Here is a 22929-nt window from a genome sequence, read left to right on the forward strand (position 1 = left end):
TGCATTCACCCAGCCTTCAGCGGAGTTCACCCCATCTTTGCTAACTCATTCCTGCCAGAGATACTTTTATCTCTTGGGCTGGTAAGAATTTCCACTGAAAACACAATTTTTGGAGTGTCTGGATTGTGACCAGCTTCACCAAGCTCTGTGGGGAAGCCATCAGACCCTCAAGCCCCTCTTAAAGAGTCTTCATCCCATCCCAAATTATGCAGAACACTGCACAATGCTATCCATATGTTTAGGTCGGACCCACTCAGCTGGTATGCATTGACTTGAGTGGAATTATGCCAGTTTACACCAGCTGCAGATCTGACCCACCGATACATTTTTCAGCCACAACGTATAAACGTTTCCTATGAAGGGCACTTAATATAAGATTGCCGCCAAATGGGTTTACCTCTCATTTAAGATGACTTAAATAGAGTAGGAAGACAAATGCATAGATTTCACATTCCACTGCCCCTTCTCTCGGCCAGCTGCCATAGCACATAGGGTTTATTGCAAGCTAATGGGGAAATATTTTGTGGAGCCTCTTGTCATTGAAGTACTGGCAACACCCACTGTAAGGCAGCCATTTTGAACTTGCCTGAGCCTTGGGTATACCTCTGTGGCTGAGGAAGATATTTTCCTGCCTAGTCCTTGACTTAGTTACAAAAATAAAGGGCTGCCCTTCATTTCACACTCCAGTTGGAAGTCCTGCCTTCCACAAATGTGACCTGGAGAAAGTGGGCACATTAAAGAGAAGGGGCTAGTCTTGATAACTGAAGCTCTACTGCTTTATTGGTTGTTCTGTGCTAGTATGAATGAGAGCTCCTTCTATGGAGCTACTGTGAATATACATATGCCTTTGAAAAAGTAAATGAAAGTTAAGAACGTTCCTCCCTTGATGTGTGAGGTTGAACCCTAATATTATTAATGGTGCATTTTTCCTCTTTGAAGCAATGCTGTCCCGAAGTTAACCTCCTTCTAGATATCATTATTCCAAAGAGGCGATAACAATGCCTACTTAGTGCTTAGTTTATTTTATTTTATAGTTTAATTTGTCTTGTTAGTGTGTTTTGGTGAAATATTGTATGTTATCTCCTGGCTGTCATGTAAAGAAATCAAAACCAAAACCCAAGTGGGAATGATCTCCTGCTACCCTACCTCATGTTATTTCTTTTGCTGCTCATTTGATCAGATTATGCGTCCTCAAGCAGCGTGTCAGAAATCTGATCAGCGATTAAACCCCACTGTGGACCCCACAATCTCTGGAAGATATTCAGCAAGACAAATTCTTCCCAGTTATACCAAAGAATGTCTAATAAGGCTCAGAATGAGTCCAAACCAGAAATCCGGATCAAAACCTCTTTGGTCTTTGAGGAAGTTCAGTTCTGGATCCACACTTTGCTATTATTTATAGTTTGGCTGAAGCAGCAATCAGGTGGCTACATCATAAAAGAGCAAATTCTCACTCACTCTTCCAAGATATTGTGTGATAAAAGGTGAAACAAAATAAGCTTCATTTTTTCACTGTATGAGATGTGGGCCTAATTCCCTCCTGCCCCCTTCTGAATTTTACAAAACCTGACAAAATTTTCCTGATGTACATCATTTGTAAGACCCAAGCCTTTTTTATTAGCTCTTTTTAAAAAACTTTCCTGGCTGGCTCTGAGTTCTCCTCACCAGTTGAATAAAAAATTCGTTTATTATTGTTCATCTATAAAGTCAAGGAAATCAAATTCCATGTGCAACATGATTTAAAGAGCACGTTTTATAATTCTGCTCTCAGAGCCTTCTGGCTGTGATTTCAGATGGCAAGGAAGACTCCTTGGAGCTCAAAAGTGTTCAAAAAATTGTTTTGATTAGTAAAACTGTTACCCAGTGTTCTTGCCTGATCCCCCGGTTGATTAACTTAGAAATAAAGTTTAAACCCTGGAACACTCAGCAACCACAAGGTGTATAAAGCAGCTGCCCCAAGAGGATTCAAGCATCTCTACAAAACTATTTCCAAATGGTGCTCCATAGTTAACCCTGCTTAAAATGCAAGCCACTCAAACAGGTGGAAGCAGTTTAGCATCACATACCTCCACTGTCAGTTTGAGAAAAGGGTCTTTTGAATCACAACACCACAAAGTACAGTAAATGTCATTGTTTAGAGTTCAAAATACTGCATTCAGCTGACTTTTTCCCCCCAGGGTGGGATTGTCCAGGGAGTAGCACTGTGTACCACAAAAGAGCCTCACATTTAATCTAGAGTTTCAGTGCGTTGCTTGCCAGAGATTCATCTCAGGCAAATGAGGCAAGCTAATAGGTTGACTTGGTTTGTGTCTCTATGCTTCTCTCATTAAACACATAGGGCAGAGTGACGCCAGCGCAGAGACAGAAGTGAGACGACCTGCTTAGTTAAGTCCTGTGGTGGCCAGTGTGGATCCGAGATGCTCAGAGAACTGTTCTAAAACGAACCCTTGTTTCAATTCAGCCCTTTGGGGCTTTATTACTGGGGTGCAGGTCTACTCCAGTCCAATTCCCAGTTCATCTCATTCCTCCTCACCCTCCCCATACCCTGCATCCGGCCCACTCTGGAGGGTGTTCCCTGGTGCTCCATATCTTTCAGGAGCTGCTCAGAACCTCACAGGGTCAAACCTAGTTTTACCTGAAAACAAGTGACCCCATTGTAAACGCACTACAATGGGGCCACTCTTACGGAGGGTTGGGGCGGGGGGAGGGGGGATGAAAAAGGCAACTGCCCAGGGTGCTGTGATTGAGGGAGGGCACCATGGTCAAAAGGCTGAAAAAGAGACATGCCCACCTGGGAGGCAGAGGGAGAGGATGAGGGGGGCCGAGGAGCGGGAGCCAGATGCTCACACATGCCCCCTCTCCACCCTCCTAACAGCATAATACATACACTGCTGCCGCTGCTACTCTGCCTGCTGAGTGGCCGCCCGCTGCTCAGAAAGCAGTACTTAAAGGGCGCCAAAGAAAGTTCCCCCCCCCGGTGCCATTTTCCCTAAGGTCAACCCTGCCCGGCAAGAGGAATGAATGATGAAATTCTAGCCTTACTCTTAACTGGATGGCACCCACATGGTTAAAGCCGATGTCAAGAATTATTTTATCTTGTTCCCATACATGAGTTTTGATGATGAAGTGAGAAACTCCTTCTGAATCTGTCAAAATCTGGGAACATGGTTTGAAGTTTACCCATGCAGCTGTTTGTGGCAGGAAATATCTCCTCTGTAACATGCCTCGCATTTCTATCAGCAGCGTACACACATATTAAAAAGGAATTTGCCTGAAAGAGAGAGGTGAGATAACCTATCTCATATTTAATGTTAAGTAGGGGCATTAAACAAGTTCTTGTGGAGCCTTTTCAAACCAGTTCAATGCCACTGAGCAGATCACGTATATCCGTCCTTGTACTAAGATAGCAAAATTCCATAATTCACTTTACCAAATAACTCCCTCTTAGCATAAGTCTTTGCTCGCACTCATACTATCATGGATACTAATGAATACTATTATTTCTCATTAGCGACGTTATTCCTCATGAGTGAGGATTGTCTGTACCTGTCACTGTACTTTTATTTCTAAACAATCCCTTTCTCTCTGAATACCACTATATGTTGTATGCATGCTTGCCATAAATTGATTTAAATTAGAGTATAGAACTATGTGATATTAGGTTCATTGTAACTGGAGGTCTGAAGGAAGTTCTCTGAAGGTTGGTTACGATGACCATAGCTAAGTGTGTCATGTCAAGTCTCCTTTTCCAGTCAATAGGAAAGCCACAGGAAGTGCTCAGTCCCTTTCCGGCATTGTGCACAGCCAGATTCTGGTGAGGCATCAATTAGCATTTCTCTTGAGGAGTGTCTGACAAATTATTATTTAAACTATTGCCACTGCCAGGTCTTTCAGATAATTCTACCCAGTGCCAAACAGTCTGTCAAAAATCTTGCCTAACAAGTCTGTACATTCCATGCTTGAAATTTAAGCAGATGCTTTATATGGCTAGGAAGAAAGAGTTCTCTCCCTATGCTTACTGTGGAATTTCATGTTGTTTTAAAGATGCCCAGAATCCTTCTCATCAGACAGGTTTCCTTCTGAATCATGCATAAAACACATCCTCTGCTAGAGTATTAAAACACTGAAGCAAGACCACATCAGCTGTGTTGCCTTGATGATGAAGGCCTTAATGATATTAGGAAGCACAGCGATGTTAGGGGTGACTTATGGCTCACAAATATACAGGCTATGTTGTTTTTTAGTGCATATATGTTATATACATGCACATCACTGAATATGTGGAGCTGGATATTAAAAGCGGCGCATTGACTAGATCAATTATATAATAGTAAGGTTTGAATATAAAATATTTTATTAAGCAAGCGATATTTAAAGAGTACAAAATTGCTTGATAAGATTTACTGCAACTCACGTTGGATAAAATATTGTAGCGATTGTGTGCTTAATGAATAAGGAACGGCACAAGATGGTAATTTTTGGTTCCGGATCAGATATAGATTAGGATTTTGGCTAAGTGGTTTTAGAATCTTGAAACTGTTCTTCTAAAATGTGGCCCCCCAAATGGCAGAAATCTCATGATGATCGTCCATTTCCAGAGAGTTCCACCATTCAAAATGGAAGAGATGTGGTGAGAGCAGTTATTTTCATGAGATTTCTGCTCTTCTGGGCTGCTATCTTATGGGAATGACCATTCCCGTGAGATTTCAGCCACGGGAAAATGAGAAAATGAAAATCTTTTCTTTCTGAATCCGAATTGCAACGGACAGCAGAGCCACAGTTCAGATTTAAGGATTCAAAAGTGATGCCCCTCAAATTCAAAAGGGATAGGGGTCCAAGGTTCCAGTTTTGTCCCATTTCTAAACTAAAACAAAATGAAATACTTGTTGATTGCTAAGAACGTTTAAACCGAGGCATGAAAGTTACTAAAGGTCACACACGCTTGGGAGACACGCTTCCAGTGCAATTTGCAGGCCTTGATCAGTGTATTTTTATATATTTCATTGACAACTTTTGATTATATCACTAGTTATTACATTATGACTAGTCATTACATTCCGAGATCTGTTCTCACAGCAGGGCATGCCAGTAATTCCAGTTAGATTTATGGGATGTGCGATTGTGTGGCCTCAATCAAAGGCTACAGGCGAAGAGCGCACAGTGCAGCTCAGAAGGGGAAATGCAAAGGTGGCTTTAAGTCACTTTTGAGCCTTTCCCCTTCATCTCCAATCCCAGGATGGGTGGGCAATGGTCTGGCCCTCCCCATGTAGCCTGGAACCTGCAAGTCCTGCTTCTTACCCCACAGTTTTCTTTTGCTCTCAGACCGCTTCGTTCTTTTCTTCTCCCATTCCCCTCACTCCAGTCCTTTCCCTCTCAGTTCTTCTCCTCCCACACCTCCTAGAGCCTCACACACAGGTTGGGCTGGGCACGCTGAGCTGGCCTCTTTGCTCAATAGCTGCAGTAGCACCCACGCCTCCTTCATCCCTTTCCCCTTTGCCTGGAAACGGCTCAGAATGCTCTGTCTTGGGTTCCTTCTCCAGCTCCCTTGGGTCTCTCTCTGGAAGCGAGAGGAGCTGAAGTCAAGGAGGCAGCTGTCAGGGGAAGGAGTTTCAGCCACTGATCCCACCCATGGTGGCAGCCCACTAAAAGTTGGCGATGCAGCTGGGAAGCTGGAGAACAGGTTCAGAAGCCAGAGCCTCAAGCCAAGAGTTAGGAGATAGGCAGGTCTGACTCAGAGATCATATCACTTACTAGACTGAAAACACTAGACAGCAGCTTCAGCTGCTGTGAATGATAAATCAGGCTGTTTCCAAAGAGGATCTCACAGTATACTTAGGAGTGCAATTGGTCCTTGTATCCTGTGTGGTGCATGCATATAGTCACAGGAGTGAGAGTACATAAAACATAGCATAAGGAATGTTGGCAGCAGCAGACACAGCTCGAGATATCAGGATCCTCTCTCATTTGCTGAGAAGCTGTGGCCAAAGCATTACCATATCTGAACTGCGCATTCCGAGAGACAGCAACACATCCCAGTGAACGCAAGCTCAAAATGTGCATCTGGGAGCAGGCCCCTCACCTACTCTTCCCCCTTGTACCATCACTGAGCCACATACAGGGGAGAGGGTGACAATATTGTTCTGCTTAACTGAGAATCACCAAATGAAACAACAAACTCCTATTTCTCTTTACATCATTTTTGCTCTGTACAAGAAGGGGACTGAAATAAACAAACATGCAAAAACCAGCATTCGCACAGCCAAACCACAAACCAATGAACTGCCTCCCTCTAGTGATGGGGGAACCTTTAACAAGTTTGGAGCTTGACTGAACAGTTATAAAAACTAAGTGAAATTGTGAACCCCTCTCTCCCCCCACTCCACCACCAAGCCCCACATTCTAGAATTCCCACAGAACGTCTCTCCATTTAACAGGTCATGAAATAGGCTCACTCCATAACAATACATCTTCCCAACTTCGTGCTGATGCAGAGTGATCCGTGGATAGTTCACTACACCAGGAATCCAGAGACTTGGATTTTATTCCTTGTATTGTGTGAGCTGGGGCAAATCATGTCACCATTCTGCCTCAGCTTCTCCATATAAAGAATGGGTCTACGGATACTTACCGTCACAACTGGGGACTGGACAGTCTGACCTATTAGTCAGAACAGGAGTCAGGCTGGGTTGGATACCAGGATGCCAAAGTCCAAGACAGGCCAGAGGACATAGAGAGTCAGGTGTCAGGAATCAGGCAGTGTCTGGTTACCATGAGACCAGTAAGCAGGTATCACGGGGGAAGTAGTCCTGAGCAGAGAACTCAGTTGCATGGACAACTTCCTGTTCTTGTGCTTGGGTTAAATAGCGGCTGGGACCAATCAGGACTCCCAAGTGTTCCACCAATCAGATTCCAGGAATGGAGTCCTCTGTCAGAATTCAGCTGCTACTCTGCCAGCAGATTACTGGGTGGCAGGGTGGGACTGCCTCATAAGGGCTCTATAGCATAGGGTTCAAGACTTCTGCAGGCCATAGTGCTTACCGCCTTTCAACCTACATGTGACAAGTGTTCTTTAAAAGCCATGTATTATCACTGATAATTGGAAAGACCCAGGGGTATGGTTTGGAAGATCACAGACTAGCATCACCTCCTGTGCTTTTGAGGAGCTGCTAGATAGGGCCACTCAACCCAAATCCAGTGTGGTTTTAGAAAGGCTTCCTCAAATTTTGGGTGTCCAATTTGAGATACCTTAAAAGGGTGGGGGTTTTCCAGTATTTTCTGAAAATCAGGCCCCGTTAAAATCCCTCAAGCTGGATACCCAACATCACTAGTCACTTTTGAAAATCTTGTCCCATGTGACTTTGACCATTCAGCTTCCACTATGATGTAGCTGATCTCAGTCTGAAAAATGTGGGTCTGGAATTTTTCACAGACATCCAAATAATGGAATTTCAGCTAAGGCATCATTTTTTTCCCATGCCAAACATTGCGTGCTCTGAAAAGTTCTTTGAAAAGGCAAATTTCATGTTTTTTTAATTATCACATTGAAGATTTTCTACACCATAGAGATCATCTCAGCATATTTATATAAAAATCTTAATTTAAAAGGTTGCCATGATAACTTTTGGCTACTAAATATCAGTCCTGGAACCTAGGCACTGACCTTAGTAGCTACAATAGCTGGAATATCTTACATAGGTAGCTATTAAAGTGTCAACAGTTACCAACAGCTACCACTCAGTGAGATCTGAGATTTTGTAGTTGTTTCTCTCCACTATAATACATCAAATAGCGCTGTCTTGAAACGATTGGTTATGCTGATGTTTAGTGGTCATCACTATAATCATAGTACCGGGAACCTGCCAACCCAAACTCATGACACAAATGATCATTGCTCTTTAGCTTTCACTTTGCAGTTAGAAGTTTCCATCGCAAGGAATTCCAAAGGATTTTTTTTTTTTTGTGGCGGAAGGGGAGGAAAGGGGCAGGCACAGAGACTGACTGAACCTGGTTATTCGGAGAGGCAGTCTTTTGGACATGTTTCCTTTAAGAGTATATTATATATGATAATGGCTTCATTGTCATCAAATAGAATACAATTAATTTTATTTTTTAGTGTGTTATCAGCAAGCAAACCACCACTATTAGCTAGATACCATCTGGGAGTGACAGTTTCCTTATTACAAAATATGTAAAAATATGGACTCCCTTAAGGAATCTGTTGCACTGCATCTGCTCAGATTTTTGTTATATGCTAATGGATTTTAACCCAGCATATGAAGCATGTAAAAAAAATAACAGAAAATTTTCAACTAAATTACTTGTTTCACATTTAAAGTGTCACAAAGACGGAGACAGCCATATATGCAGGCTTAGCTACAGGGGACAGAGAAGAAACAAAGAAGTAAGGAGTAGGCATTTCTTACCTGCTGTTTTGTTATCCATCCCTCTCTCTCAAGAGGGATTCTAGCTGCCCACATAATTAAGGCCACTTCATATGTGAGCAAAGTATTGGCACTATATACTGCTGAATCTCCAATAAGCTTAGGTGATAACAAAAGACTGACGGCTAAAGCACAATTGCTCCCTTATTTCTCTGTGTTTGTAATATATTAAACAATCACAATGATTAAAATGGGCTACTATAATTATGAAACCATTCTCCAGGATAGCTTCCCTGCCCTCCCCCCGGCCTTCATATATTTCCTTACCTTCACTTGCAATGCTAAGATCCTGAAAATGAGTTGAAAGGACATACTGTTTGGTTAGGTGACAAGGAATCATTGGGATTAGACTGAGAATATGGTAGATTAAAACTCCTCTTTGCTGAAATATGGCTGTTATCATCCTGGAGAGAATGACCCATTACCAGAGCTGAAAATAAATGACTGAGCTGTAAACATGGGGCAGAGGAGGGTTTTCTTCTTTCCCTCCCCCTCCCCACTGTACAATTATGCAGAGCTGTAGCTTTAGGCTAACGGAATTTTTGCACTTGTAAAGCAGTTGGGTACGAATTGCTTTTCCATGGATCTATGTCCCCAGGCTCACCAGTGTGAAATATACCAGGCATTACTTTTTCATTAGCGTCAACACAGGCCATTTCACTAAAAAATATTTCATGAGCTATTTACACTTCATATATATAAATTAGATCTAGGAAGTTTTTGACTGCACATAAACTTTTTGCATAACTCTTCTCTTCAAATAAAAGTAATGTATCACTGGCTGTGAAGTCCCAGAGATCTTCTAGACTATTTGGGATGAGCATCATCTCTCTTACTTGTGTCCGTATATACAAAAGAAATTGTCTGATGAGAAGTGCTATATAACAACTAGTATTATTATTATTAAAGCTGTAAAGATGTAATTCACTCCTTCACACACATACACTGTTCTGTTTTCTAACAATAATGTTTTGCACTTGATTGTTCTCATTTCAAGTGGCATAAAACGTATAAAGAATAGAGGTACTCAGCACCTACAATTCCCACTGAAGTTAGTATGAGGTGGAGATGCTTTCAGTATCTCTGAAAATCAGGCCTTATATATTTTATATTGGGCCGCCTCTGTGATCAATTTGTAACACTTCAGTCACATACATTAAATAGGCTTCACAACACACCTACCAGATAGTTACGTGGTGTTATACCCACTGGTAAACCTATGCATAAACTGAGGCACAGGATCTAACTGAATGATAGAGCCAAGAATAGAATTTAGGTGTTCCCATGGTCTCTGTCCCCTTCTCTAACCACTAGAGCACATTGCTCCCATACAAACAAAGAGTCCCCTCATCAAGGCGAGTGTATAAATAAAAATATGATACTCTGCCTTTTATTCTTAATGAGCAAAGTTCAGTATCCGTATTTCCCAAACTTCTACTTTGCTCCTCAGGGAAATGCACTGGTGTAAAAATGCCAGGCCGGTCAGAAATTCAAAAAATGGTCTAAGCACGTGGAGGGCACTTCTATATAATGTATTCAACATTTTAAAAAAAAGAATAAAAGTAATTTGAAATTCCTTCAGAAACCTAAGTCACATTTTGGTCTTTTCCACTGTTACATGACTTACTACCTGCTGATTCCAGTCTCATTCATGCAGGTTAGACAGTTTGACCCAAATAAATCAATATGTTTAGACACACGACTGTCATAACAGGAAGCCATGGTTTATGATAGACTTTCTTGGCCAGACATTCCAGCTTGCCCCTCCAGGATGAGTGCCGTTTTCATGCAGAGACAATGCAGCTGACATGACAATGAAGGATGGCTTGCTGCTGGGACAGGGGGCAAAATAAAGACATTTGAGAATAACTCTAGGATTCGTCATTCTGACTGGCAGGGAACATATAGGCTTTGCTGGAGGAGGGGTCTATGTTCAAACAGCTTGGGCCTGCGCATCTTCAAAGAAACAAACAAACAAACAAACCCAAAACAAAAACCCTGCTCTGTTAATGGTATGATGAAAACAATACTTCAGCACCTGGCTCCCCTGTGCATTAAGAAGGGAATAGATCCTTGGAGTGCTCATTTTCATTTACATGGAAACGCTTTATAAGTGGCAAAGCATTGCTGCCTCCTTTGGTAGTCACTGCACTACCAATTACTTTTGCCACCTTTCACTGCATTATCAGCACACGAAGAGCATCACTGAGTGGTTCTAATGCTCTCTACCTGGTTTCTTGAAGGGTGCTGATGATGTCTATCGTCTCCTCTCGCCGTTGCAGGGTACACATTCACCTGAGAAAAGCCAGTCTTTAATACATTTTTATGTCTTGGGCTTTCTCCCATTGAAGCTGATGGCAAAACTCCTATTGACTTCAATAGGAGCTGGATCCTCTGGGGTTCTGTTTCTCATGACACACCTTGCAACCTTTTGTGTAGCTCTGTCTCCAGTGTAGCTGAGATTTTCCATCAGAAAGCATGCCAGACAGCACAACTGTGTGTGACTCCAGTAGCCCTTTCAAGAGGCTCACTCTCCGTTTTCTAGTCAGCATCACCCTTGATTTCTGTGTCAGTGGGGTCAAGAATACAGAATCAATAGTATGGTAATATTGACTTGCTGGCAGGTTGGTTTTGGTCTTGAGCACTAATTGCTGAGAATCGGGTGGGAGAAGTAGAGTTCAGCCATTTAAGAGCTGAAGGTTCTCCATGTCGTAGCAAGGTGTGTGTTAGAAAAGGCCAAGGGGGAGTTATAATGGATTTCAATGAAGTCGGAGCCAGTATCATTCCAGTATATTTCTAACAAGATGTTCAGGAACAGATTTAAGTGGTACTTAATATTTCCTCACCTACAGTACTTGCTGTCAGTAGGCGCTAAATAAAAACGACTTACAATGTCGCTTTGAACTTGGTGAAGTCAGTAGAGCTCAGGAGAGTTTTCCTAAAAGCCCCACAATTGTTCAAGTTCGTGAAGACATAATTAAAATGCACAGAGAGAGCTGCTCAATGAACTGCACTTTCTAATATTTCACCAATTACCTCGATGCTGTTTCTCTTTGCCCTCACAGAAAAGTGTTTTTCCCCCCCCCCTCAGATCCAAGCCACATGAAATTAAGATTCATTGCTGTCCGTTTGGCGAAGGAAAGTGTCTCTCCTGAGTGAGAGTGTAACTTTGCAGAAGCAATGGAATCCCTTTTTCTGAGCGTTTTTTTGTCTCACTAGATTGAGTGGTGACAAGCAAACAAGAGAAAAACACAAATAGGCAAATAAGGAGGGCCGCATTTGTGGGGGAGGGCAATATGAGCAGAGCTGTGACCACGTGCACCAGCTCGCAATGCCACTCACTCAAATTTGGCCCTTCTGCGCCCCTTCATGACCGGGGCCAACCTGAGCGGGCAGTGGGAAGGCCAGTGCTGCCAGCTCCTGAATCAGACCAGCCGGAGCTAAACTGCCATTATCCAGGCGCTGGATGGGCAGTTGCCACATGGAGGAGCCGGCCGGGAGAGGGATGGCGGGGAACCCTGAGGGAGTATGGGGGAGGGCTGACACCAGGGCGTTAATAGGGCAATGTCTAAGAGTGTGCAGCAGGAGCCAGTCACTTACTGACATGGATAAGAGATGATTAATTTAACCCTCTCCTATCCAGGTCAGTCAATGACAGGTTCCTGTTGCATGCACGTATGTTTTCCCAAGGCCCGGTGATGGGTTAATGGGTCACCCGAGGTGCACTGATGCCCTAGGCAAAGATAGGACTGAGCACTGCCATGGTCTGCCACCCCAGTCACTTACTCATTGCATCCTGCTGCGCATTAGCCCAGGCCTGCTCCAATGCTTGTGCCATTTCTTGCTCAAAATGGAAGTCCCTGCTTCTGCTTAGTCACGTGCGACAGTCGATTTTGGTTCCAAAATGCTTCCTATGAATTATTTTGCCAATGCGCCAAAGAAGGGCTCCCGGCAGCCATTGCTTTGTATGGCACATCTGGGATCCAACGATGCCCAGTGCGCATGACTGCTCAGGGGGAGACCAGCATCTTACAGCACAGGAAACACAGAATGCTTGAAAAACTCCACGGGCAAAAGAAAATGGTTCTGCAATGGCCAACTGGGGAATGTCCAAAACGTTCCCCGTGCTATTCTGGTGTCCCTTTAGACCTGCTTTCTAGAGGGGTCAAGAAAGTTTTTCAGTGGCAACACTTTCATATGACAGCATTTTGATAATGTATTGGATGTTTTCCATTTCTTCCTGTTATGCAAATTCTATGCATCATTGAACAGAGTCAACAGCCAGGATTCTTCAAGTAGCCAAAAATGGTTAAGAAACCCCACAATTTTTTCCAACAAGTATTTCAAACATATTGGATGTATGCAAATCCCAGGCTCCCAGACCAACTTACGTATTCTCTCTTTTCTGTTCTTGGTATTCATACATTTAATATCTAATCGTTGTATCACTCACAATAGATTAGAACACTGCAATTCGAATCCTTCATTGACCTCTAAGTGTTTTTAAGGAGACACTAGCAGGGGAACTACTAGAAAGGCAAACCACAGCAGAGGAAGAGTGAGAGGTCTGTTTCATGTCAATGTTACAAATTACCCCAAGGAAAGGAACACACATTTTTGCTTCTGGGAAGTTGGCTTTGGCAAGTGGGCAAAACAGTGCAAGAAATCTGATGAGATGTCAATACTAGATCAAAGGGCCTCATCAAGTAAGCTGGAGAGTGAGTTGGGAACCCTGGGTATTATTGCTGGATTCCCTCATGCTTTGGTTCTCTGAAAATTTATGAAATTTAGCAATAAAATACGTGTTGCCCTCTCCATTGTCTTTGCAGTAATTGTACAGATTTTGACTACAGGTATTATTTTAGTCTTTAATTGTTAGTTTTAAGTGTCCAGATTAACAGTGCACTAGCAACACGGCAGCTTTACCTGTAATTCAGGGACTTTGTTTTCTTCTCCCCCTACTCCACCCCACAAGTTCAAGATTGCAGTACTTAACAATTCATAGTATTGATTCAAAGCTTTAACACACAAATTTCAGGAACAGAAAAAGGCTTTGGCACCTTGGCTTTAGAAATGCTAAGCAGCTTTTCAGTGCTTTTGAAAAAGAGGTTGGGAAAAGGGAACTGAAAGACTGATGTCAGATATTGGTTTGAAAACTTATAGACTAAGTTTAAGTTTTATACTTTAACAATGGGGGTATTCATATCCTTGTAATTTGACTCATAAAAGCAAATGTTACTTTCAAAGATGGTACATTAATTTTTAAGTCATATTGCCATAGGAAGCCTTTCCACAAAAACACATTTTAAGCCTTGCTACATAAATTTAATTTCTTAAACATATCTGGACTTTCTTAATATTGAAAAGATTTTAAGGACATGACCTCATTTTCATGGAGACGTTTTCCATGAGAGTTAGGCAGTATAATGCAGAACAGAGATTCTTAGGTTCTCTGATAGTTCTGGTTCACAACATAATGAAGAGATTGTCTCATGGATACTTCTCCTCCAATTAATGATCACACAGACCACCTCCATTTCCATTTCAATTCACAATCACAAAACATCCCTGTGACAACTACGGCAATTACTCACATGGAAAAATTAGGTAAGTATTTTGTGTGTTTGAAGCTGCCTTATAATGTGAATACAAGCTAAAATGAAGGTTGAGATGAAACCAATATGTGACCTTCCTGTTCCCTGAGTACCACCAGCAAATACTTTATAGAACATGAGGTGAGAATCGTTGATGGAGAATAGCAAATCAAATTGATACAGGATTGTACAATGACACTATCCTAAAAGGATTCTGGTTAGAAGTGAGTGCATGGTAACTCATGTTGGAATTAGCTAATGAAGGACCTGATCCAAAGCCTAGTAAAGTCAATGGGACTCTTCCTGCAGATTTCAATGGACTTTGGACAAGGTCTATAATGGGAGATCCAGTTGCATACATATATATTGAAACTAAGAAGGAACTGTACTCACTGTTCAGTGATACTCCACAGCAGTGGCCAAAACACCTTAATTGCACTCTGGGGACTCTGATCTGAATTGCACCATCATTTTGTACAGTTGTCTATTGTATTTGTCCACAAGTGCACACAAGTTAGGGACTGTATATGCTCAACAACCCTTGTATGTCAAAGGAGGATCCAGGCCTAAACATTCCTTGCAGCCACTGTCCTCCTACTTTCTGAAATGTAACATCCAATCACATTTACTCCACTGACACTTGTTTTCCACAAGTGAGAGAAACAAGTAGGTGGGAAAGAGAACTAATCTCCATGGGGAACTTCTGGACTATATTTAAAAGTTACTCAGATACACTCTTTAAGGCTCTTCACACCAGAACTGAGAGCCCACACAAGGTCCTGTGGCCCAAATAAACCTTACGGACAAGTCCTTTCCCTACTTCTGTGGGTTTTGAAGAATGATGGCAGAAGAACTGGCATGGTGTGCAGTGGGGAAGCAAAGATATATACACCCCCTGCTTGATTCAGAGTCCAGCTCTGTAGGGGGCCCATGGGCATCCACATGAGGGAAGCAGTATAGAATCATAGAAGTATAGGACTGTAAGGGATCTCAAAAAATCCTCTAGTTCAGTCCCCTGAACTTATGGCAGGTAATAACTAGACCATCCCTAACAGGTGTTTGTCTATCCTGTTCTTAAAAAACTCCAATAATGGAGATACCACAGTCTCCCAAGGCAATTTGTTCCAGTGTTTTGCTACCCTGACAGCTAGGAACTTTTTCCTTATGTCCAACCTAAATCTCCCTTGTTGCAATTTAAGCCCATTGCTTCTTGTCCTATCCCCAGAGGTTAACAAGAACATTTTTTTACCCTCCACCTTGTAACAACCTTTTATGTACTTGAAAACTGTTATTATGACCCCCCTCAGTCTTCTCTTCTCCAGACTAAACAAACCCATTTTTTTCAATCTTTCCTTACAGGTCATGTTTTCTAGATCTTTAATCATTTTTGTTTCTCTCCTCTGGACTTTCTCCAATTTGTTCACATCTTTCCTGAAATGTGGCATCCAGAACTGGACCCAATACTCTGACTGAGGCTTTATCATTGAGGAATAGAGCAGAAGAATTACTTCTCGTGTCTTGTTTATAACACTCCTGCTAATATGTCCCATAATAATGTTTGGTTTTTTTGCAACAATGTTACACTGTTGACTCATATTTAGCTTGTGATCCTCTGTAACCCCCAGATCTCTTTCAGCAGTACTCCTTCCTAGGCAGTAATTTCCCATTTTGTATATGAGCAATTGATTGTTCCTTCCCTGTTGGAGTACTTGGCATTTTTCCTTATTTAATTTCATCCTATTTACTTCAGACTATTTCTCTAGTTTGTCCATATAATTTTGAATTTTAATCCTATCTTCCAAAGCACTTGCAACTCCTCCCAGCTTAGTACGTGTACTCTCTATGTCATTATCTATATTATTGATGAAAATATTGAACAGAACTGGACCCAGGACCGATCCCTGCAGGACCCCACTCAATATGCCCTTCCCACTATGGCCACAATCAGTAACTGACAATGCTAGATTAGTCACCTTTCAGTGGTTGGCATGAAGTCAGTGTAGTTACACCCAGAATGAGTTTGGCCATCAGTTGTTTAGCAACCTGTACAGCATATGAGAGCTATAATTCACTGAAAGCTTCCAAGCTAGATCACCCTTACACTTTAGCACCAAACCTCTTAGGGCCCGATCCAAAGCCCAATAAACTCCAGGTGAGGCTCCCATTGATTTCACTGGGCTTTGGATCAGGCATATATCTTTCTGAGTCTATCCTAGAGCTAAAAAATAAAAGTACAGGGAAGGAAGATTTTTACATGCTGAGAAATCACTTTCTGCAAGTGATCACATCAAGTAGTGCCTTTTATGCTGGAAACACTACAGAGAAATAATATAAAATTACACACAAAAAACACATTAAAAGCACATTATTAAGGTCGCAAAGTCAAGCATTCAAAAGTTAGGAAATGCCAGAATTCAGGTTGCTTGTGCAACCTTAATTCAGCCCCCTTGTGTGTAAGCATTATTATATCATCTTTAATTAGATGATCACATACTATTTTTTTTCCACAGGACCGTCTGACTCATTCAGAGCAAAGAATGGATGGTGCTAACTTAATGAGCAGCTATTCAATATTTTGTTTTCTTCTCATTGTTCAATATGTGGCCCCCCTGCCTTATTTACTGCACACTATTCAAATCCTACTCTGAAGCCTGAATTATTAATTTCCACATGAGCTTTTCTTTGGTGTTCATCACTATAGCACCTGAGTGCTCCACAGACATTAATTTTATTTTCACAGCACCTCTCTGAGATGAGTGAGTATTATCCCCATTTTGCAGATGGAGAACTAAGGCTCAGACAGAGTCAGATCAAAAGTATTCACTAATTTTGGATGTCCAAATTAGGCCATTGTCTTGGAACTGATTTTTCAGATTTTTTTTAAATATAGCCCATTATAGGTCTCATTGACTTTAGTTACAGCTGTGAGTGCTCAGGATTTCTGCAAATCTGACCGAAATATCTCGAGTCAAGTACCTAGAAAAGAGGAATACACAATTAGAGACCAACTGAAAAAGCTTGGTTAAAGTGATTTACACACTGTCACACAGGAATTCTGAGGCCAAGGCAGGGATAGAATTCAATTCTCCACAATAGCATTCAAATGTTTTAACTTGAAACCACACTTTTCTTCCTGCAATCCCCTTAATCATTCACTACACACCTTCTATGGGTCTTTCACGGAACTGTGAACACAGGTGTGTACTTGGCATGGCTTACAAACTCCCCGGACACCGGCCCCTTCTGCATCGGCAGGGATACCCTGGCGCATGTCTACATAGTGTGTGTCAGATTGCAGCCCATCCTCCGTCTCCTCCACAACCTACTACTGCGGTAGTGTCTCCTTTTCTCTCCCCGCACCTTGTGATCCTGGCACACCCAATCCATGGCCCCACAAAGTCATGGGATTTTCTTGTCAGCCTCCTCCTGGTGTTGGCCAAGATGGCGGGGGAAGGAGGGTGCTCTGCAAGTGTGGGGCCTGTTTCCATTCCCTTGTGAAATATGCCTCAAAGCAGAGTTCCTTTGGGCAGGATCCACTGACTCCCTTGATACCTTTGAGGAGCAGTGGGCTCTGTTGGGGGTTCTCTGGTGTGTCCTCTTCCAGTTCCCTGATTTTTATCCTATGACCTTCATTCCCATCCCTGTTCATTCATTCGTTGTCCCCAGTATTAAGTTTTAGCCCAGGTTCACTGGCCCCTCCCCATTGGTTGAGGGGAAGGCCTTTAGCCATGGGTGGGCTTAGTCAGGCTGTCTCCTGGAACCTCAATAGATACACAACTTCAAGCTTCTGCAACAAATGAAGCAAGGGTTCTATAGATGTCAAGCTCCATCACTGCATCCCCCTCACTGATCCCCAAAGCTGGTCTATCCTGTGCACTGAATGAAGCAGGGGACCTCCCTTCCCTTGTCCTCAAAAAATTCAGCTTGAGTCAAACACTCAGCATGGAAAATTTCAGCCCAAGTGGTTAAAGTTTGGGAAAACTATAAGCAACTGAAAACAGGGTCTTGTAATGAAAAGAGTTAGGCACTCTTAATAACTGGTGGTGGGTACCAGCCCCACCTGTAATAATGAACCCTTATTAAAAATAATAAGGAAAATGGAACTGTTGGACAGATTATAATTTTAGTTACACTAGTTTAAATATTGAGGAACTCCATAAAAATCCATGAAGTTATTTACACCAGCGTAAATCAACAGTAACACCATTAGAGTCAATGAAATAATTGAAAATGAGATCAGAATCTGGCACGGCAAGTACAAAACAAAGAAAAATCAGGACGTAGTGAAGTAAACAGGCTTCAACAATCAGCCCCTGTTGTGACTGCGAAGTCTAGGGTTAAGGCACAGTCAACATTTTTTTTTCCATAGGCAGCTTTCTACAAGCGTGCACTGTCTCTTTACGAGCTTGTATTCTTTTAGTGCAAAAGGATCTCTTCCCTCCACTCTGCCTCCCAGCCTTGAGGTACACTTTGTCATTGATAGCACTAATCTCTGAAGAACCTTTTTCAGGATCAATGATTACAGTGTTGCTTTTCCCTTGTTTTGCAGACTTTTAAAAATGAAATAAAATAAAAAAAACCCACCCGGATAAACAGGACATATTCCTTTTCATCTCTGGCTCTCTCATAATTTTCCGTTCATGTGAAAAAAAATGCTTGATTTCCAACCCCCTCGCCCAATTGCAAGCCCTTCAAAGGGAAGAGAATAAAAATTGGAGCCTGAATCCCTGACCAAATGCTCTTGCAGCCAGGCTCACACCAGCTTTTGAAGTTCCTCAGCTCACCTCTTGATGCCAAGCAGGCCCCTATTATTACCAGCGTTGTTAGCCATTTCAAGCTCCATTCCCAGGCCTGCGTGGACAAGAGAGCAAGGGAGGCCCTTTCATGTCGGGCTTTGCAATGCTGCTTCAGTGTTTGAAGGATGAAAGTCGTCTCTGTTTGTTCTGTCTGCAGTGCAGAACATTTGGCTTCAAAAGTGCAGGATGATGACTTTCTGAAGTGGCGTGGCTCACGCTCAACACAAATGGCAAAGCTGCGGTCAGAGCTTTCAGGGTATTTTTTGTTTGTTTGTTTACATGTAACAAGAAGTCTGAGTAAAATACCTGAATCAGCAGTACTTTTTCATTAAAAAAATAAGACTTACACAGACAAACGAGGCAGGGGGAGGGTGGGAGGAAGTAGAACCGTTGCCCCAAGATGCTGCTGCATGCGGAAGATTGTTTATTGTAAACAGGCCCAAGTCATGATTGCCCTGGTTCAGAGACTCCCAGGGTTGCAGGGTGTCTTTCCCTCCCCACCCCCTACTTGTATGCTGGAGGCAGCCAAATCACAGCCGACTGCTTGCCCTGAGCCCAAGGGGGCTGTTAGCACACAAGCAGTTTTTGATGCTCCAAGAGAGGCTGGCTACGGTGGAGACATGGCTATGGTTCTGATCAGTCTTTCCATGCAGCAACTTGTGGGCTGTGCTGGGGGTAAACAGAGAAATATAAGCTACCCCTTTTTGACCCTACAAAGACAGGGAATGTTCTTCACTATCACTATATCCTCTGTCAAGGCTCATGATGTCCTCTCTCAGTCGAAGAGCTTCCGCCTACATCTGTGCTTTTTTTGGTCTGGGAGTGGGGAAGGGGAGAAGAAATCCTCTAAACTAAATTTCATTGTCGAATGAATGAATGACGCCCTGGAAAGTTTTGGCTGATTTCATGCTGGAGCCAAGCTGCAGCAGCGGACTAGCTGAGATAAGAGAACCCAAAGCAAGTAAATAAATAAATAAATAAGGAAGTTCGTGTTTTGATTTCTCATTAGTCATGATATTTAGCCTTTTATCGCAGCACAGTTTACATCCTGCCCCTAGAAATCCGGTGCTATATATTCTTCGCTAATAACAACAACAATGCTAAGAAATCTGAAAGCATGGAATGGGTGGTCAAATGTAGTTCTTGGTCCAGCTGTGTTTAGTTTTCAGATGCCCATGTGTTCCTTATTAGGCTGTCTTCCAGCCCTTCTCTGCCTCCTTTTCTATTCTTCACAGTCCAAAAATATGAACCAATTACAGACCACAGAGCGAGCTATTTACCCCCCTCCTGCCTTTACACAGCTATTTCCTGCCTGCTATCAGCAAAGTTAGACAAAGATGACAACAGGCCCAAGGTTTTTACCATAAATTGAACCATAAGTGGGGACCTGAAAACACCCTAACGCTGTTATATTTTATGTAGGGGAAAATTTGAAAAGGATTATCGGAGGAAAGCAATCAGCTCCAGACTGAAATCTATCTCACTGGTGTTTATATGATAAAATAATTGCCATTTAGGCTTCTATCACAGTTGGAATATGAATCATATGTCTGGAGGGGTCTCCTGTGGAGGTTCAGGGGCAGAGCTTCCTTCTTCACCGTTGTAGCCTCTCTGGAGGTATGCTTGGGTCTCTGGGCCAAAGAAAACAGTTGTGATTACAGAGTGATAGAGCCCGCCACATGCTGATTCAGAAACCTATAATCTTCTCCCCTTTCCCCAAAAGCAACAAGTCTGTAAAACTCATTCACTTGCCAGGGGCTGTTTATTCTGCTTAATGGCCACCTATCACCCCTTCACTCATTCTTTTTAGATTTACTAGACAAGCACACAGCAAATTAGTGCAAAATGCTTTCAGTCAAGTGTCAGGTGGAATCAGACTTGATGAATACTATACTGCTGGGTTTTATAACTGTAGGAACACATATACTGACAACATTGTCTCCTTCAATTAAAGCTACACTGCTCGTTTTCTGAATCCCTTGCAACTCCCCCAAAGTCAAACCCATAACTTTTTACTGTCTTATTTTAATAAAGACATTTTGACACACCCTGTGATGGAGCAAACTGAGAAATCTCTGCGCTGGAATTTTTATGACGTGTTTCAAAAATGCATTCTTCAAAGAAAATATTTAAGTGACACACTGATCTGCAGCAAAGTGTTCATATGTTCTAAAATAGTATCGCGTCTGAACTTTATAACGTAATATTTATACTATAAATCTTGCTAAATTATCATAAAAATTATTTTTCAGTGTTGCACAGCCATAAACATTCAAAGCACAATGGTGTATGGGGCTGATTTATTCTTGACCAGGGGGTGTATTTCCCGCTCAACACTGATGCGTGGAGTTATGTACACACACTGCATGTGAATGTACATGAACATTATGTTCGTGGTGAATGTTATGTACATGAACATAACCCCAAGGGATAAATTGCATGGGGTTTTAAGAGCATGATTCCTGTTAAAGTCAATAGGAGCCATGTGCTGAAACCCGTACACATGTCTTTGGAAATTAACTCCTCTAAGCCTAAAATGGTTCCTAGGAGCATACACTGGGTCTGATCACAGAATCATAGAAGATGAGGGCTGGACTGGACCTCAGGAGGTCATCTAGTCCAACCCCCTGCTCAAAACAGGACCAACACCCAACTAAATCATCCCAGCCAGGGTTTTGTCAAGCCACACCTTAAAAACCTGATGAACGCTGCTTTGAGTGAGGCGCTGGACAGTCCTGGGTCACACATGGGATGCTGGGTAGTGCAACTTACTCCTCTGAGTGCATGCAGCCCATGCAACTGACACATGTGGAGAACAGGTCAGGACCATGACCCACACTAGAGGGCAGGGACTGTGATTGAATCACCCTCCCGAGAGCATCAACACCACAGCCTGTTACTTTAGTGGTTAGAAATATTTTGTGCCATTCACTTCTTCTCTGTCACCTAAAGCTCGTATGATGTTTGGCTCCATGGAGGCAGCATTAAATCATCTACGGTTCCAATGCTCCAACGTTCATTGTGCCATGCAGCACCAAGGAACAGGATTTAAGCAAGCCATTGAGGAAACTCAAATCTTATAACACTCACAATCAGTTTGGGCCTGAAATTAGCTCCTCCCCTCCTTCTCCCTATAGTGTCCAGTTTAATATATATTTTTGCAAACCTTGTAATGACCAGATGGCCAGGAAGACTACAAACATCACCTAGACCTCACACTGTGACTGCTTTGACTGCAGCGTCATCTTGGAGACAGTGCCCAGGACCTTCTGTTTCAAAAGCATAGCTCTCTACTGTGCAAGAGAAGTAAGATTCTCCAGTGGCTGTAGTTTCTTAGAATCATAGCCAATAGGGTTGGAAGGGACCTCAGGAGGTAAAAGTATTAAACTTTCTATCGTACTTGGGCCTCCAGACACTAGAGGGCAAAATAATCACACAGCAGGTCTTGGGTAGGTCTGGCATTCCATGCCAGAGGAAAGACAAGGGCATGTCCAACAGATGTGTGAAATGCAAGGATCCAGTGACCGACAAACCCCCGCAGGGGAGCACACCTAGTCATGGAATGGGAAGCAGTAGCTGCAGCCCCTATTACCCTATGAGCACTGTAGTAACAGTTGCGGGAAGGCTGCAAAGGTGTTCCACACATTGCCTCAGGAGCGAAGGGGAGTGTGACAGTGTCCACTGACACCAGTTATGTCCAAGGAGGATGAGGTTTGCTCCAAGTTAGGGGCCAGTGATATCACTGCGGCTAGAAGCAGTTCATTCTATTCAGAAGGGCTTTTATGACCGTAGTATTCTTCCATCACTGAAGGTAGAGGAAAAGTATTCCCCCTAGAGTACTGCTTCTCCAGTAAGCATGAGAATACTAGTTCTGCTATGGGCCATGGCTTTAAGAATAACAAGAATGTTGCAGAGGATGCACAGACTCATACAGAAGCTACGGAAAAGTGACATAATCTCTTAGGCGCGCTGATACCAGAGTGATGAGTGTGGTGTAAATAACTAACTAGACTGATGGATTCAATCCTTTTATCAAAACCCTTGCAATTGCCATTTCAAGGCAGAGAAAACAACAAAAAATGCAAAGCCAAGAAACTT

The sequence above is a fragment of the Emydura macquarii genome, unplaced genomic scaffold (genome assembly GCF_026122565.2).
Source record: "Emydura macquarii macquarii isolate MOO-44397 ecotype Brisbane River unplaced genomic scaffold, CSIRO-AGI_Emac_v2 contig_1644, whole genome shotgun sequence".
Lineage (NCBI taxonomy): Eukaryota > Metazoa > Chordata > Testudines > Chelidae > Emydura > Emydura macquarii.